This window comes from Corvus kubaryi, unplaced genomic scaffold (assembly GCF_017639235.1).
Source record: "Corvus kubaryi isolate FWS band 111438036 unplaced genomic scaffold, C.kubaryi_AGA036_p1.0 133, whole genome shotgun sequence".
Taxonomy (NCBI): domain Eukaryota; kingdom Metazoa; phylum Chordata; class Aves; order Passeriformes; family Corvidae; genus Corvus; species Corvus kubaryi.
Genome location: NW_024580667.1, coordinates 10,683,129 through 10,699,796, shown reverse-complemented (window position 1 = coordinate 10,699,796; position 16,668 = coordinate 10,683,129). Strand labels below are relative to the sequence as shown.

The 16,668-nt window shown below is 38.6% G+C and overlaps 1 long non-coding RNA gene across 1 annotated transcript in view; it reads right to left on the bottom strand.

The window, feature by feature from the left end:
* LOC121668436 overlaps positions 1 to 16,668 on the bottom strand; it is a 203,741-nt gene that overhangs the window by 97,906 nt on the left and 89,167 nt on the right. Inside the window, exon 6 of the long non-coding RNA XR_006017377.1 lies at positions 10,444 to 10,582. This is a non-coding gene — a long non-coding RNA (uncharacterized LOC121668436). The remainder of the gene's footprint in view (positions 1 to 10,443; positions 10,583 to 16,668) is intronic.

Genomic DNA, 16,668 nt, shown 5'->3' with positions numbered 1-16,668 from the left:
TAAACAACTTTAAAAACTTATAAAAATGGCAACAGCCAGAGTATGTATTTCTTTCCCTGAAATTACTTCTGCACAAAGGCTGTAAGAAGCTTTCACTTCTCCATCTGCAGCATTCTTCCTGTTCCCAAAACCACCACAGCTGTGAAGTTCAATAATGCATGGTCCTTCAGGGAGAGCAAGTATGGCTTCATGTGACAGTATTTGCAAGAGCTGATAGCCAGCTCCCATGTATGACTTTACAGCCTTTTCTGACCTTGCAGATATGTGAGAAACTGGCACTTGAAACTCTGACACTTTTATGAAAGACAAGCTGATCTTATACCTAATTTTAGAGAGCTGTATAAAGCTCTTTTTCCCTCTACACAAGGCTAACTCACTCGGCACAGCTGATCTTACTGTACATAGTGAAGTATGTGGCTTTACAAGCAGAAAGATATGCATACTAAAATACATGGTAAAATTCTCTTCTGTATAGTTAAAATCATTTATCTGTGACATATGTTGCATGAAGATGAAGATGTGATATGGTCTAAAGGCTTTATTGTTACTTCACTTGGACTGAACTGCATTGCTTATGCTCAATGCACCATTTGTGCAACATGCTTTTCTGATTCTGCCTACAACCTAAGGCTACCATCCAAAAATCAAAGGAGCAGTACAATCTTGACACAAATTAACCTCAAAAATAAACTATAGCTGTATTAAAGAACTGTGGAGTTCTTCCTGGAGATTATTTGCTCAAAGAACAGGAACATGACAGAGATGGTAGGAGGATGGATTGAAGATATCCCCACTCATCGCAGGGGTGTTGGTCTAGATGACCTTTAAAGGTCCCTTCCAACTCAAACTATTCTATGAGTCTATGAATGATCCTCAGCAAAATAAAAGAGATAGATGGATACTCTGCACAGCACACTAAACCCTTTAGAGTTCAGCAGAGTATCATTCCTCATTTTCCATCAGTCTTTCTTGTATGGATTTAGCACTTAAGAGAATAACTATATTACATATAGGTGTAAGTAGGTTTATATGTGGAAATTAAGTATTCTGTATTATTTATCTTGGTACGCATTGTGCAGGTAGTTTATTATCTGTATGCCCAGCTCTAATTATTGATTGACATTCAATGTTCTGCTGCTGGGGATGGGTTTAATTGCATTCCTCTAGTACTTTAAACTTAACTACTGCTTTCCTACCAGCATAATATTGAAAACATTATTTTGTCTCTACACAGTCATGTTTCTGCATTCATTCTTATTTTTTCCTGCAAAGTCTGCTCTCTTTCCAATAACCCCCCTCTTGTATACCAGAGTGGTCTTCAGCTTTGACCACTAATTCTGCCTCATTTGTCTCATGTCTTCTTACAAAGTATTCCCCTTTAGTTTGCATGCTTTATTTTTTTTTCTACTAAGTTAATTTGAAATTCATTTCATCAATCCTTGGTGTTTATCTCAGCTTAGCTTTTTAGAGAAATCAATTTTGTGGGTGTCTACATATGACATAGTGTCAAGAGACTTGTATGTCCAAGCACAACATGTCCTTTAATTTACTTCTCTTTGGCTATTCAGGACTGTTCACACAAATATTGCACATTCATCAAGCCTGATTGCTTGGTCTTTAAACAATAGTAATTCTTCTTTCCATATTACACATCCACAGAATGTTCTGAGCTGGAAGGGACCCACAAGGATCCTCAAGTCCAACTCTTAAGTTAACAGCCCATACAGGGATCAAACCCAAACCCATAATCTTGGCCTTATCAGCACCATGCTCTAAACAGTTGAGACAATGCCATGTATTTCTCCCTCTAACTTCTCCCAAAAATACAGAAAAACTACTACCCTCTTTCTGTCTTTTGATGTTTCCCTAGCTGTTAACAAGATGTGAAAAAAAAAAATATTCTAAAGGCTTTTCTTTACCTTAATAATTTCTCTGGAATTTGTGAATATCATTCATCTAGATCAGTTACCTTGTCAAAATGTAATGGTTCCATATACCTAACAGTGTTCTCTCACATAATCATAAACCCTTTAGTACCTTCTGTGGGAAAATACATTTTCATCTTCCAGATGTGACCTTCAGCTTTTTTCAGAAATGCCTATACTATGGAAGAAAAAACATATTGAGTTCTCTGAAATATATTCTTTACTAACAATAGCTCTTATTCATGTTGTTTTATGACCTTGCAAGCTAGGTTTGACAGATAACTCTACATATTCTATGCTTATAAAAGCATTTCTTTTTACCATATTAATGCCATTAATTAGCATTATTGTTACCACATTAAAGTCTAAATTTTGCTTATCAATTTATCACCAAAATCTCCAGCCTTCCTTGCAGCTACAAGAACTCTCCCTTTTTCATATAAAGCATTTTCTTCCTCCATAAATAATTTTATTGAGTGTGAGGTAAAGTCTGGATTGTCTGGTCCAAGCAATCTAGCTTACACTTGACATTCACATACTTTTCACATATGTAAGTGCATACTTTGAGAGCTTCTACCTTCTGCATCAGACTGTTGTGCAGAACAGAACCATCTGTAACCATCTGTAATGACATATACAGAAAGGGGGAAATTCTAATTTTGCTTTACACTTCCAGACTTGTGCATGGGACGTTGGGTGTTATAAGAGGGAGGCAAAAGTTTGCAGGCCTAACAGCACTTCTAGCAGTGGAGAGCACGGGAGTAAGAGGATGCATAACATACATGAGCCTGTTCATTCATGTAGTGCAAACTGACAGCTGTGAAATTCCATACTGTAGACAGAGCTTGGCCCAATGTGTATGATATTACACACATGGCAAAACTTCAACATTCCAATCCAGATTTTTTTCACACTGCTCAGGTATGAAGCACCCATCTGGCACTTTCCAACCTAAGCCTGTTGATAGATCCTGTGTTATTCGTTTTATATCATTTCACTAATTGTTCCCTTGTGAATGTTTTGTGGATATGCAGAAAGAGAGAACCTGAGTGTACAAATGTATCTGTGCAATGTACAGGGTCTGAAGAAACTAACTACACTACCAACAACAATGAAATCAAAGTACACAAGCAGACAGTTGTTACTGTGAAATCTTACAACATGACACATCACCGCACAAGACACATTTGACCATCCAAACTAAAATACATACACATGTGTATATATATGCTAGATAACGAGCTTTGCATGGTTTTCTCCACAATTAGATCGTTACCTGAGCAGTAGCAAGTCCCTATTTGAGACAGCTGCAATGCAAGCTTATTCATTCCAAGCAGTGCTATTCCATGAGTCTACGCCAGTTTGCACTGATTCCATTTGCTCCCCCTCATCAGTTCATGCTATCACCCTCACTATGTGTCTTTTACTGCTATTGTGCCTTTCATTTGCAGATCACTTCCCTTTCATGTACTGTCATCTCCACCTTTTTCCTTAGAATAGTATTTCACTTTACTGATTCTATATTTCAAGCTTGCAGCTCTCCCTGCTTGATTTGTCTAATTGGCTCTTAAAACCTTTTTCACAATGAAGTAACTAATTAAATTATTTTGACCAGTTTCCAAAATTTTCCTGAGGAAATGCATAATGTATCACAGTTTGCATTATAAATTTCTTAAGTATTTCATTTAGGTCTTTTTGGACATTTTTGTCACCATTGGGACAGAGATAAAGAAGGAAGTTTGGCTCTGTAGGGAAGCTGGCTAGAGAAACTGTTTCCAAAGAGTCCTATTTATCACTCTCTAAGTAATACAATATAACTAAATTGTCCTTGAAGCATAGACTAAGTATTCCAAACCTATGGAAGTGATCTAACCGCCACACTGCAGAATCAGGGTTACACTTACTCCTACTCCCACTCCATAGAGCATTGAATCATTAAAGCTTTTATACAATCTGCCATGACTTCTCGGGCAGGGTTTGAAAGTACACGTCCTCCCCAACAGTCTATATGCTGGGGAACTTTCCAGGTCAGATTGTGCTTGTAAAAGCAGAAAAAGGGGCTGAAACAAGATGTCCTCTTGAAAAGGCTGAGGAGGAGGTGAGAGGAATCACCACCTACTTCTGCTCTGGATCCCTTTTAATAGAAAAGATTGATTCTTCTATGTGGTTTTTCTGTGAAGAGGAGGATTAAGTTCCTACTTTCATGGCTGTAAATTATGTGTGGAGAGAAATGCATGCAGAGAAATGCACAGTTAATCACGTAAGCCTCCAAGAGGGTGGGGATTTAAAACAGGAGTGAGTCCTCAGGGCTTTGCTATTGCTACCTCAGCTGGCTCAATGCTTAGGTTTGTGCATACCACTATGGATCATACATTCTTTCTTTGCCATTGTATAGGAAACCTACAACTCCAACTCAAGGCCACAGATTCTGCCACAAGTCTCCAAGTATTATGTGGTATCAAACTCCTTCTTTGACCAAAACTTAAATTCTGTAACTCATCAATAATGTAATTACTTCTTTTACACATGCAATATTGTATGCTTTTGATCACTCAGACACATGAAATGTTTCAGCAGCTGGAACAGAGCAGGATATATATGCAGGTATATGAATATCAGCACTGTCAGGCAACATACTGATGTACTGTATTTAAATGCTTCTGTACCAAACCTGGTAGGTGCTGAAACCATTGATATGTACCTCACCTGCCTGCTTTCATACCTTACCATCCCATGTATGACACATCAGAGGTCATGCCTCCACTTGTTGTGTGTTTTTGTGGCCTTGCTACAGCTCTGAATTTTCTTCTCATCCACTGCTCCCCTGACCACAGCCAGGATATTGCTCCCTGTGTGATCCCACTGATGCAGCAGGGGCAGGGGAAAGGAGCAGGGCAGAGCTGCCAGGTACACTGGGATGGTTGGAAGCTGTAGGTCCTGCAAGAAGAGCCTATTGTATGGGGTTTGTATTTCAGGAGTGGAGGGAACAGCAAGGTTTCAAGCTTCCTGACATCCTCATGCTACAAATTGCAGCATAATTTACAGGCCTCCTTCTCTCCCCTAGTCAGGTGCACCATCAGCTCCATAGTCAGCAAGACAGAGCGAGACGTTAAATCTCCCCTTCCATCACCCCTTCAAACTTCAGGGAAGCTTTGTCCCAAGGCCCTACCACAGCAACTGCCAGCTGGGATGATTTCCTCACACACTGAGTCACAGTGTGGGCTGGACATTCATCCTGAACTCTGATGAAACCACCTAGCTCAGAACTTTGACAACCCGTGACAATAAAGTTACTGAGTGATCATGACCATTTTCTGTTAACTCTTTTTTTGCATGTTGCATTTGCTAAAAAGACAATTTTAGCCCCTGAAGAAGGCATTCTAAGCGAAACTCATAAAAGCGAAATGGAAAGATCATATAAATGGCATTTTCTCTGTCATCTCTCTATGCTTTTAATTATTCTTGACATTGTATAATGTTAAATTGTAAATAGAAAGCATTTTGAAAATGTCCTAATATCCTGAATCTAAGAGAATACCAGAGCTAGAAAATATGCTTAAGAAATCAAGATTACATAGCAGACTCAAGAAGAAGAATTAAACTGGGCTTCACTGCAATGGAACTTAACAGCTACAAAAAAATGGGAATCGTGAGCTCAAGCTGGAAGCTACAATTGAAATGTAAACATTACTTATTGAAAGCAAGATGCTGCATTAATAACAGCAACCACAAAAGCTGAATACTTGTGGCATTACCGGATAGAGCAGTGATGCTTTTTCACCCTTTCAAGTGGATCTAATTCAGATGATGTCCCCCAGCTAACCCAAACGTTCAAAGTCCTTGTACTTGATCCTTCAGTAGGGCATGAATTTGTTTTGGAATATTCTAGCTGAATTGATTTCTTTTTCTCTTGCCTTTCCATCTCATACAAAAATTACTCTCATCTCTTTTCAGGTCTTCTGTGTCTTAACTTTGCACAGGTAAAAGGACTGGTACTGATGAATATGTGACAAGCATTTCCAATTCTTATAAATTAAGTCAGAATATTTACAAAAAATCAAAATTAATTCTGTCTTTTCTATGCTTCAACCTAAAGGAAAGAGCAATTTCTGCTTTGATTTGTCCAGAACACTTTGACAACTACATCAATAGCTACAAATTCACCCCAGACTACGTGGGACAAAGTTTGGCCCATAGAATGTGCCTGCAAGTATCTCAGGGGTTCAACATCACTCTCAAGGAGGCACCAACCACTGACTTCTCTGGAGTCTAGGGATGGCCAAGAGAAGTCACAAACATGGCTAGAATTGTTTTTGACTAGTACTGACACAAAACTAAAGTTATGATAGTAAAACCATGGCAATAAGATGATATGTGCTGATATAACTCTGGTGAAAGTTTCAATGAGCGATTTGAGAGATCAATAAAAATTAAACTCTTAACATAGTAAATAAATAGCTTGGAAGTATTTCAGAAATGAATAGATGAAGCAGAAAAATTACAAGTAACTAAGACAATTTCTGCATATCTCTGTCCAAATTGACATTTATTCCATTATACCATCCTATTCTAACAGTCCCTCATTTAGACAACTAATGCAACCAACAAAAACCCAATGAAAAATATCTTTTTTCTCCCTAGAACACTAGCTTCTTGATTACAGTGAAGTGAACCTAAGACTTTGGGTAACTAAAGGTGACTGGTCAGAAAAGAGAACACTAACAAACAGTACCTAAGATCAATGTAATCTGACAGGCCCAGCTGCAGAAGGGCAAGGTCAGTCACACTGCCACTGTGGAATTAACATCCACAGTAATAAGCAAGACAATATGGGTCTTAAAAACTCTACAGCTGAGAATACAGATTTTTGTTTTTTCACCTGACCCAAGCAAAAATATTTGGCTGTAATTGCATGATGTGAGAAAAACTTCAAAGTGTGTTCTAAGAGTTACCTGCCTACTTACAAGCTGTTTTCTAAGATAGGTCATTTTTGTTCCAAATGTGACTGATCTGTTCCACATGAATGCAAATTCTCATTTCTGCTTTGTTATTTGTCAAGAAAATTGCAATCAATATTATTTTAATCCACCTCTTATATACAGTGTTGAACTTTTATTTATCTCAATGAATAAGTAATTTGAACTGAGATTGTGCTCAGTGCTTTCTGAGTATCTAAAAAAAAAATGCTGGATTCTCCTTTTTACTTTTAAGCTTTGAATTATGGACCATATCATTGCATGGCAGCAACTGAAGTTCTTAAATTATAAATAGTGAATTATCTTCTTGCTTTTTTTATTTAAACAAAAAAGTAGACAAGTTTCGGAGACAATAAAAATTTCATATAATCAGTTAAAAGTCTATATAAATTGACATTCTTTTTTTTTTTTTCCTTTTCAGCTTTTAAATTAGCATTTCCTAGACTTGATTGCAATAATTTAGTTTTAGAAAAGATTGCCATGTTGGACATACATATGTACCAAACCTTTACATTAACACTAACTGCAGTCCCCAGAAATTATGGGAAATTTGTGTGTACCTACCTAGGGAGAAGGTGAATTCCCACAACCCCAACATGCTTAAATGCATATAACAAAGGTAACTTTGGTAATTTTTCAGAAGAATAGAAATAAATGTCCTGCTGTGATGCATATTTCTGCACCCAGACTGACATTCCTCTTTTGAAGAGTTTTAGCATCTGTAACAAGTAATATTTATAATAAGTTAAAAGTAGGTCTTGAGAAAATCAAGCTGACATTTAGAGAGCTACATTTGGTGCAACTCAAATTTACTGCAGCTGCAGTATAAATAATCTGAGCACTGCCAAAGATGAGCTTCTTATGTCTGTATACACACAGAACAATTTAAACTTCTCCACATTTAATTTCAAATAAAGGACAGTTTTACGGCTGATCAGTGCAGTACACAGGATCTCAAGCATGACAAATCCATGAAATGTGAAGGAACTTCCATCACAAACAGCCTAAGAACACAACAATTTCTTCAAAATGACTCCACAGCCCTCTCCACTCAATCCAGCTGTAATGTGGGAATTTGGTGTAATTCCCTCTTAATTATGCTGAATACCTTTTGCAGGTAAAATGTGTAGAAATTTAGAGACTCGATGCTCTCTACAGCACTTCACATTTTTGATAGTGCTGGATAGACAGGGGTAGGGAAATGCAGGAAAAGATAGAACTGGAATTTAAGGATGAATTCTTGCTATAGAAAACACCTCCATGCTAGCTTTTCCCCAGGTACTGCACAGCAGCTGAGCCACAGATGCTCAGCCCCTCTGTGGGTTTGGAAGGGTTACAGCCAGCACTGCCACCTCCTCAGGGATGGCATGGGAGCCACATCACTCACAGGGACTAGAGACTCCATCCAGTCATTTTGGCCCAAAGAAACACATGGGATGGAGGAAAATGAGACGCTCAGGACTCGGGTGGGCCAAGTCAGTATTGGAAGATTTTGACAGTTAGGGCACACTAGATTTAAGGAAGGATCTCTCCTTAACTTGTCCTCTCGAAGTCAGTTTTTTTACAATCTCAAAGTCAGTTTTTACAAGAAGTTTATGGACCATGGACTTTAAGGAAGCATTTATGCTACTACAAGTTTTAAACTAACATTTCCTGGACTTGACTGCAATAATTTAGTTTTAGAAAAGATTGTCATGTTGGACATACATATGTACCAAACCTTTACATTAACATTAACTGCAGTCATCAGAAGTTATGGGAAATTTGTGTGTACCTATCTCTGGAGAAGGTGAATTCCCACAATCCCAAAAGCCTTAAGGATAAGGGAAACAATGGTGTGCTGATTCTTCTAAAAAATTGCATTGCATTACATCAGCGCTTGCCTTATCCACATTTCAGTGTTGTCTCACCAACAGCATGGGCTGTGGTAAACTGCAAAGGCAATAGAATAATGGTGGAAATAAAAACAGAGAACTCTGCTGACAAACATTTATTCAGATGTTGTTTCTCATCATAAAAATCAAGTTCCTATTTCCAAGCTTAAAAATTATATAATTCAGATGGTATTTTCAGATGTCTTTGTCCATCTTCCTATTTTTTTTCCTTTGGCACAATTCTTAAATTCTTAGAGTTGCCTTATCGTTTTAATGACATAACATCCAAATTGCTGCAATGTATTGACTTTCATTGAGAATTATTCTGAATATTTAAAGAAATAATGGATATGCTTGAAAGCGTTCCAGAATTAAAAAAAAAAAAAATTAGGCATGTGTTGATGTTTAATAGAATTTTTATTGAAATCTGTAATTTTTAATTAATTAGCTCACTTTGAAATCGTTGAATCATCTCATGAAGGAATAGAAAGCCTACGTTAGATTTAGGAGACTAATCATGCAATCAAAGAACAATTTAATCCATATTCAGTGTGATCTCTACAGAAACAGAGTCAGACTTTAAAGTGTTCATTGCAACCTTTTCATGAACATTTTTACTTTTCAAGATAAATTACTCACTCACACAGGAACATCACTGATTTTGCAGGAGTGTCATCATCTAAAACCAAGCCGCTCAAAACCTTGTAAATTATAGCTGAAGCTACAATTAAGAGTAACTTCTGATAGATTTAGGGAAAAATATGAAGTTACATTACACAAATGCCCTTAACCTTGTCCTGCACAGATTATATTTAATAATTACATTTAAATATCTTATCCTATTAGGATCAATTGGATTTTTTAAAAATGAGTTTCTTCTTTTTGGCATCCTAGAGAGAAGAGAGAAAGTTGCTGAAGTACCATACCTATGCATTCCTTCCGCTGGCTCAGAACAACAGCTGCACATACCTGTGGGCATAATTTTGCAGCTAGGACATTAACCAATATATCTGTCAGTCAGGAAGACATAAAAATGACTTAAGTTGCATCTGTAATTGAATGTGCCTACAAAGTGAGGGCCAAAAAAAAAAAAACACAGACAGCAATTAAAAAGTCTACCCCTTCTGGCAGATCTGACATGACCCTGATCTCTTGTGTCATATACGTGTCAACACTGTCACTAGTGCAATTGTTCTGAAGGGTCTGTTCTTGACTGACCCCACTGGGGAAGTCAGAATCAGGCCCAGAGATGCTCCGATCACCAGATGGATTCTACAAGTGAGATGGCCTTCCCAGTCTCATTCACAAAATGATTTGTTGCTCTCACTGCCAATGGCAGTGTCCTTGCACCATAAGCTTCATTCTTCATGCCAGATTTTTCAAGAGCAACAAATCATCCAACATCAAGCTGTGGCTGATATCCCACGGCCTGTGCCTTAATTTTATGATTTCTCAAAACGGAGCCAAGGCATGGAACAGCATGAGGGAAAAATTTAATGCAGCTTCCCTGTTCTAAGCACTGTCTGAACTGGAAAGAGGAGGGTATCACAGCCAAAATAAACTTACTGGCACAAATGCAAAGTCTGCACCTGTCTGAACTTGCACAGAGAACAGTCTGTGATTCCCTGGTGGAAATCAGCTGAGGATGCTTATGTGCTTCTCTCCCACCTGGAAATGATGAGCAATTCAGGGTCTGAACAGGGTCTGTGGCTTCAGGGCTGATCTTGTATTGGCTGGTCCATCAGATTTGCTCCTCTTCTGAGAGGGCTGCAGATCCCAACATTAGTCTTGTTCAGAAGAGCTCCGACTGAAATAGGTACAGCAAAGAGAGATCTTTTACGTGCTTTGCTTTTTCATTTGCTTGTCTGTAAGACAGTGATTCTCTCATTTTTTTCCTATACATTTGAAAAAAAGAAAAAAAAAAAAAAAACAATCATGGGACAGTTTGGGTTGAAAAGGATCTGGTTTGAATTGCCAACAGCTCTGTAGTACCTTGAAACAATGCATTCAACTGCTAAAACTTGAGCAAAAGGGAGACAAAAAAAGACATAGTACATGGTGCTCATCCTATTTCTGACAGAAACATCCACATATACAGATGGCTGGAGCAAAGGCTACTGAGTTGCTCTGCCTTTCTGGCTCTAGAAAATGTCAAACTGGTTGATTGCTGCTGCATTATGCTAAGCAACACAAGTAAAGGAGTCCTCTTCTGTCATACTGTAAGTGTGCTAATATCTTCCCCGTTATCTCTAAGGTGCAGGAAATCCTATGAGCCATATTTTAAAGGTGAGATGATCTTTAAGTTGGAGGTAGAAAACTACTTTCTTAAGGTAGAAAATTCTGTCAGCATCAAAGTCACAGCTGCTAATTGACTTCTTTACATGTTGTATACATGTAGCTGGGGTAGAAGTGGAACTTTCAGGCTCCTGACACCAATACACTGTCCAAACAAGCACATCTTCTAATGCAGCATGGCTGGGCCATGTCAGTTCATCTTCTACCTTATCAGTCATTCCTAACCAACTTTCTTATCATAACTACTTCTTCATATCATTTCTGGTTGCTGCAACATTATGGCCCACAGGCAAACAACTTAAATTTTTTAGCTCATAATTTCATGCATTTCTAATTTATTGTCTCACTTTAAATCCCCATTAAAATGAAAATAGAAGAAGGAAAAAACCAAGCCCTTTGCATGCTTATTCACCAAGCAGATTTCTTAGGTTCTTAGAGGTCTAATTATGATATGAAAACATGATTTCCAACTTTGCAGACGATACTAAATTGGAAGAGAATAAAAACAAATGAGGAATAATTAGGTAGTGCAGCCAGATATAAAAAAAATTTAGACCATTTTATATTTCAGGAATAATAGATGGCAAATGCAGGGCTGTGCAAGTAAATTGAGAATAATTAGCCTCACAGTGTGGCATAAAAAGTAGGACCTTGTTTAGAAAGATAAGAGGCTACAACATGCTGAATGAGATAAATTCTGAACTTTGAATGCAAAATTTACATCTAAGATTCCCTTACTTATGTGACTTGCTTATGTGACTCCCCCAGAAATAAGATAGAACTCAGCGTCAGCAAGAAAAACACCACCTGGCCTCTTGTGAAGGAAGGGCTACATGGCATAGTCTAAGAAGAACACTTTCTTCCACAGTAATTACACAGGACTGTATTGCCTAAATAATGGCCCATAGGCTGTATTCAGTCTGCAGGACATCTCTGCCCAAACCAGTATCTTTCTCTGGGGGCAGAAAAGAGTGGGGAGAACACACCAAGGAAGCATTTTGTTTCTTTGCTCGACTGCTCCTGCAGAAGAGCCACCTGACTCTGCAGCAGAAATGCACTGCTTGTTTGGAAAGAGCTCTAGGCTGATCAGGAGCAGTCATTTTTTATTTCCTTATGTTATGTTCCTTAATGTATTCAGGCCTGAAGTTAGAAAAAGGTTTCCAACAGTTGAGCTGGGAGGTTCCAGGAGAGCTGTCAGTGGGAACAACGGTAGCAAGATTCCTTGCTGGTTTTAAAATGTTGCCTCATGAACCATGACAGATTAAATGCTGAGATAGCAGGGATGGCAAGGGACATCACTCAAGGAGATCCCTATGGTTTCCTGCGCTGCTGCTTTCCACTCTATATGCTGCTGCCTACTTCTCTGCTCTTGACTGAAACACAACCTGTCAAAAAAGCCCTCTTCTGCATATATCAGCACATTAATTTTCAGCTATGTGATATAGGAGGTCCTTCTGTATCAACCCAAGAAAAACAAAAAAGGCTCTTTTTTTTCTTGAAGAGATGAAAATTTGTTCATGAAGCTGATTTTTTTTATTTTGTTGAGAGTTGTCTGTTTATTTTGAAGGTGGGTGAAGATGGAAAATGGACAAACGCATGAGGGAATTAAGATCACTGCTGGTGATTCAGTACTGCAAGGGATTACTGACTATGGAATATTTTCACTGAACAGAATTAAATAGACCTGTCTCGAATAATGATGTCTAAAATCCATCATTAGTTCATGGAATTTGGAAAGTATTAGGTTGATCTGTTTGCCCATCTAGAGATGCCCTTATGGGGGGTGAGGACTTACTTTCCTAAGTCTTCTTGTGGTAAACTTTCAGCTCATTTCACAATAGCAAAATAGTGACAAAAGCTTCATTCTTAGGGCATTTATACATTTCTTTCTAGCCATGTTTTCCATGAAATAGTTCTGAATTATTAGCCATCTTTCAAAGCATGCAAGTGAAAAGACATTCAAAGCTTCCAAATGCAATGAAATGTATTTCAGCATTTCAGCACTAAATGCCTGCATAATTTATGGCAGACTGCACACAATTTCTGTGTATGGCTATACCTCACACAGGCTCATTTCGCATTTGAAATTCAATTCTGCCAGCTGACTAATTGATTCATTTTCATAAATACTCTAAAATTCATAATAAGAACAATGCTTTGTTGTAAGATATTGTTTTGGCCAGTACCAAAATTAACTATGAATATTTACTTTCAAAAAAAGCCAGTGGGACCAAGAGCAAATAATGAAAATAGTGATTTATAATTTCTTTCTACAATCCCTATTGTTACTTGAGATTCAGCAAAATTTCAAATCCTATAAACCATCCCCCTTAAAATACAGTTATTATGTTATTCAATCTCAGTTTTCTGTTCTCTGTCACTGTCCCCCCATCCCTTCCAAGGGCCCTCCCTCTGCTGGGATCCCTCTAGCTCTGTCTCAGGATGTGAGACAGTGAACATGCTCCTGACATAAGCTTTGATAGCCACCGTGTCCATGACCCTTCACCAGAAGGGTTGAATTAAGATGTTTTCAGGGAAGGTGGGAAATAGTTTGATTGCAGAAAGAATGATAAATTGTTCCAAAAACCCTTGAACATATACCCTGAAGTCACTCTGGTTTTCAGAGCAAAGACCTGGTTTCAAACATACAAGCTCAGACTGAGGCAGTGTCCTCAGGAAGCGCTGCTGAGGGCTGCAGTTCAGTTCCCACAAGTCCTGTTGGGTCAAGTTGTGCAGCTATGGCAGGAAAGATGGGATTAATGTAAATTATGGGAGCTGACTCGTTAGTCCAGTGCAACTGTTCATCATCTGGCTTGGAGAGCAGCACCTGCACTGGGGATGGACAGTTCTACCAGCTCTAGACTCTTGGGAGCATAGCCCAGCCTTGTCACATCACCCTTCCCCCCAGCTGCAGTACAGCAGCTCTCCCTCCTGCCTGACCATTAGTCTGTGGCACTGACACCTGGCATTTGGGAAAACAGGCAGGATGGGCCTCATGTAGCTTTAGGACTAAAGACATTCATTTATAGTTAACATCAGTTTTAGAGTAGCATGATTTTAAGTGTATGAACAGTAACTCAAAGGCTGTGACTATCATTGAGCTCTCTATGTCCCAGAGCTCTTTAAAAGAGTTCAGGGACAAGCACACCTTCCCCTGAAACCCATCAGCTTCCCATTCTTCTTAACTCTTTGCTATTACTTTGGGTTGTTTCAGCCCCAGACCGGGCAGGAAGAGGCAGCAGAACCAGATCTGCCCTCCAAAAGGGGTCTGTAGTCTTCCATAGCCCCAAGGAAAGCCTACCATAGAAAACCTCCCTTCAAATCCACCAGCTCTGCTCTGAGTCCTCACTCTGTCTGCCAGGTACTTAGGAAACCTGTAACTAGGAATCACAACTGCTGGAAGCTGCTCCACCCACACCAGGAAGCAAGCACCCCATGAACTTGTACTGCAGCCAGCGTGTAGCTCCCAGGGGGGCTGTGCCTGTGGCCACTGCTACCATTAAACAGAAGCTAAGAGCCCAGCCTTATGCTTGGCACCAGGGACCCACAGCCTTGGCTGTATTCTTGCCCTTCTTTTTCTGCAAAAGACATGTACAGTTTGAGCCTTTTTTTTTGTCTCCAAGAATTAATCCTGACATTTAATTCAAGTATAATTTTGTTAGTGATACATACATAAGTCTTTAATTTATTTGTTGTTGAGAAAAGCAACTCTGTATAAATAAAAATAAAAACTATTAAAAAGTTAAAAAAACAGCCTGACTTGCTCTGCAGAATTTGCAATGCTCCAGGATTCAGCAAAAATAGAATGAAGTACTTATATCTTCAGAAAGCATTAAGCCAAGTACTTCATCAAAGGTTAAAGTGCAGAAATATGAAATAACTGAAAACTTGGCTCACTGGACTGCAAGCTGGCCAAGAAGAGGAAAAGAATTCATAAGAGGTTGTGACAGAGATCAGCAGATCTTCAGCCCCTCAATATTATATTAACAATGGCACCAAAAGTTTCTGCTGTCAGTTCCTGATAGTAAATTCTGGTTAACAATAAGGAAAGAACAATACAATCAGAAACAGGAAAATGTAAAATATTCATGCACTGCAGTACTCATAAATAACAATACATGAGAGAGAGAAACAGTCAAGAAAGGGATCACTTTCGAATGGAAAAATGTTGCAGAATTACAAGGAAAACAATTCTGTTCCAGAAGAAAAAGTCTATACCCAGTTCAACTAAAAGTGCAGTTCCTGTAAACAAGACAAGCTAAATCACCTTAGAACTAGGCTCAGCTCTCAGGAAAGCTGAGAAAGTCTTAGGTGTATATATAGATATATATGTGCATATATATGTGTGTGTATATGTATACATAATTAGTAAAATATAATTTAGATTAAACTCAAGTCAATACTTTGTGAAGAGTGAAAGCATATGAATAGGCACACATTTATACAGTACAAGTTCTATCTAACCTGCAGTGTCCTATTGGTCAGCCTTGCAGTGTCTGTGATTTGTCTCATACCACATTACTGAGTATTTTCCACTCTTGCCAGTTTTGCAATCATCACAGGTGCTCTGTTTTATGTGTATGAGGTTCACCATGGGTCTGGGATAAACAGACAAGTCATGGGCACCAGCTGTCCTGCATCACTAGAGATGCATCAGCACAGATTGTGCAAGCAGAGAGTGGGACCCACATTCCTAGCTCAAGTTTAAGAACAGGGTGTTTTTTTCCTTCAAGCCCTATAGTTTCCTCATAATCCACAGAGGTGTTAAAGCAGACAAACTCACACCTTTCTCTAATCAAAGGCTCAGGGCTGGCCTTCCAGTTGTTGCCTCTCTGCCAATGCTCTAGTGAAGTCTAAAATGAAGCATAAGATTTCAAAGAACTTTCTCACCTCTTTAAGAAAGAAAAGGAAAACAGACAAAAGAAACCTTGTAATTTAAGTTTTTACATAGTGTTTGCTTTGCATGCGCCTTTCAAATATTCCCTATGGGACTGTGTCTCTAACTAGACACTCTTTTTGCAATTTTATCATTCAAAATTCCTGAGGAGTAACATTGTGACTGACCATGTAAATGTAATAAATTTCCTTCATCCTTTCACAGGACGCTGGTTCTTTCCTTGTTAGATGCCAATGCTATTTAAAGGAATTTCTACAACTCTTTTGTCATTCTGAGTTCCAAAAATGAGAGAAAAACATGTTAAAAAACAGTCTCTTTCAGGTATGTAACTTTTCCACACTCTGATCTTGGACAAATTTGGCTACAAATGCAGACAAACACTGAGCCAGGAAGTAGGAACTGAAATGAGATTTTATGTTGACATTGGACAAGTGGACTCAGAGAAATTATGAGTTGCTAAAATTTCAACGTGACCGGTGAGGCCATGACAAAAGGATTTTGAGAACCTCACAGAGAAGATGTCTGATGATATTAGGCTAAGGATAATATTAAACAGGAGAGAAAATACATACTACTTCTTCAGAAGAAAAAGGCCATCCTCTGCTCCTGAATGGTAAAATATGCAAGTGGCACCACTGAGACAACAAGTACTGTAGTGGCTAGATCTTTGCACAGAATCGGATGGATTCCTTCACTGCAAA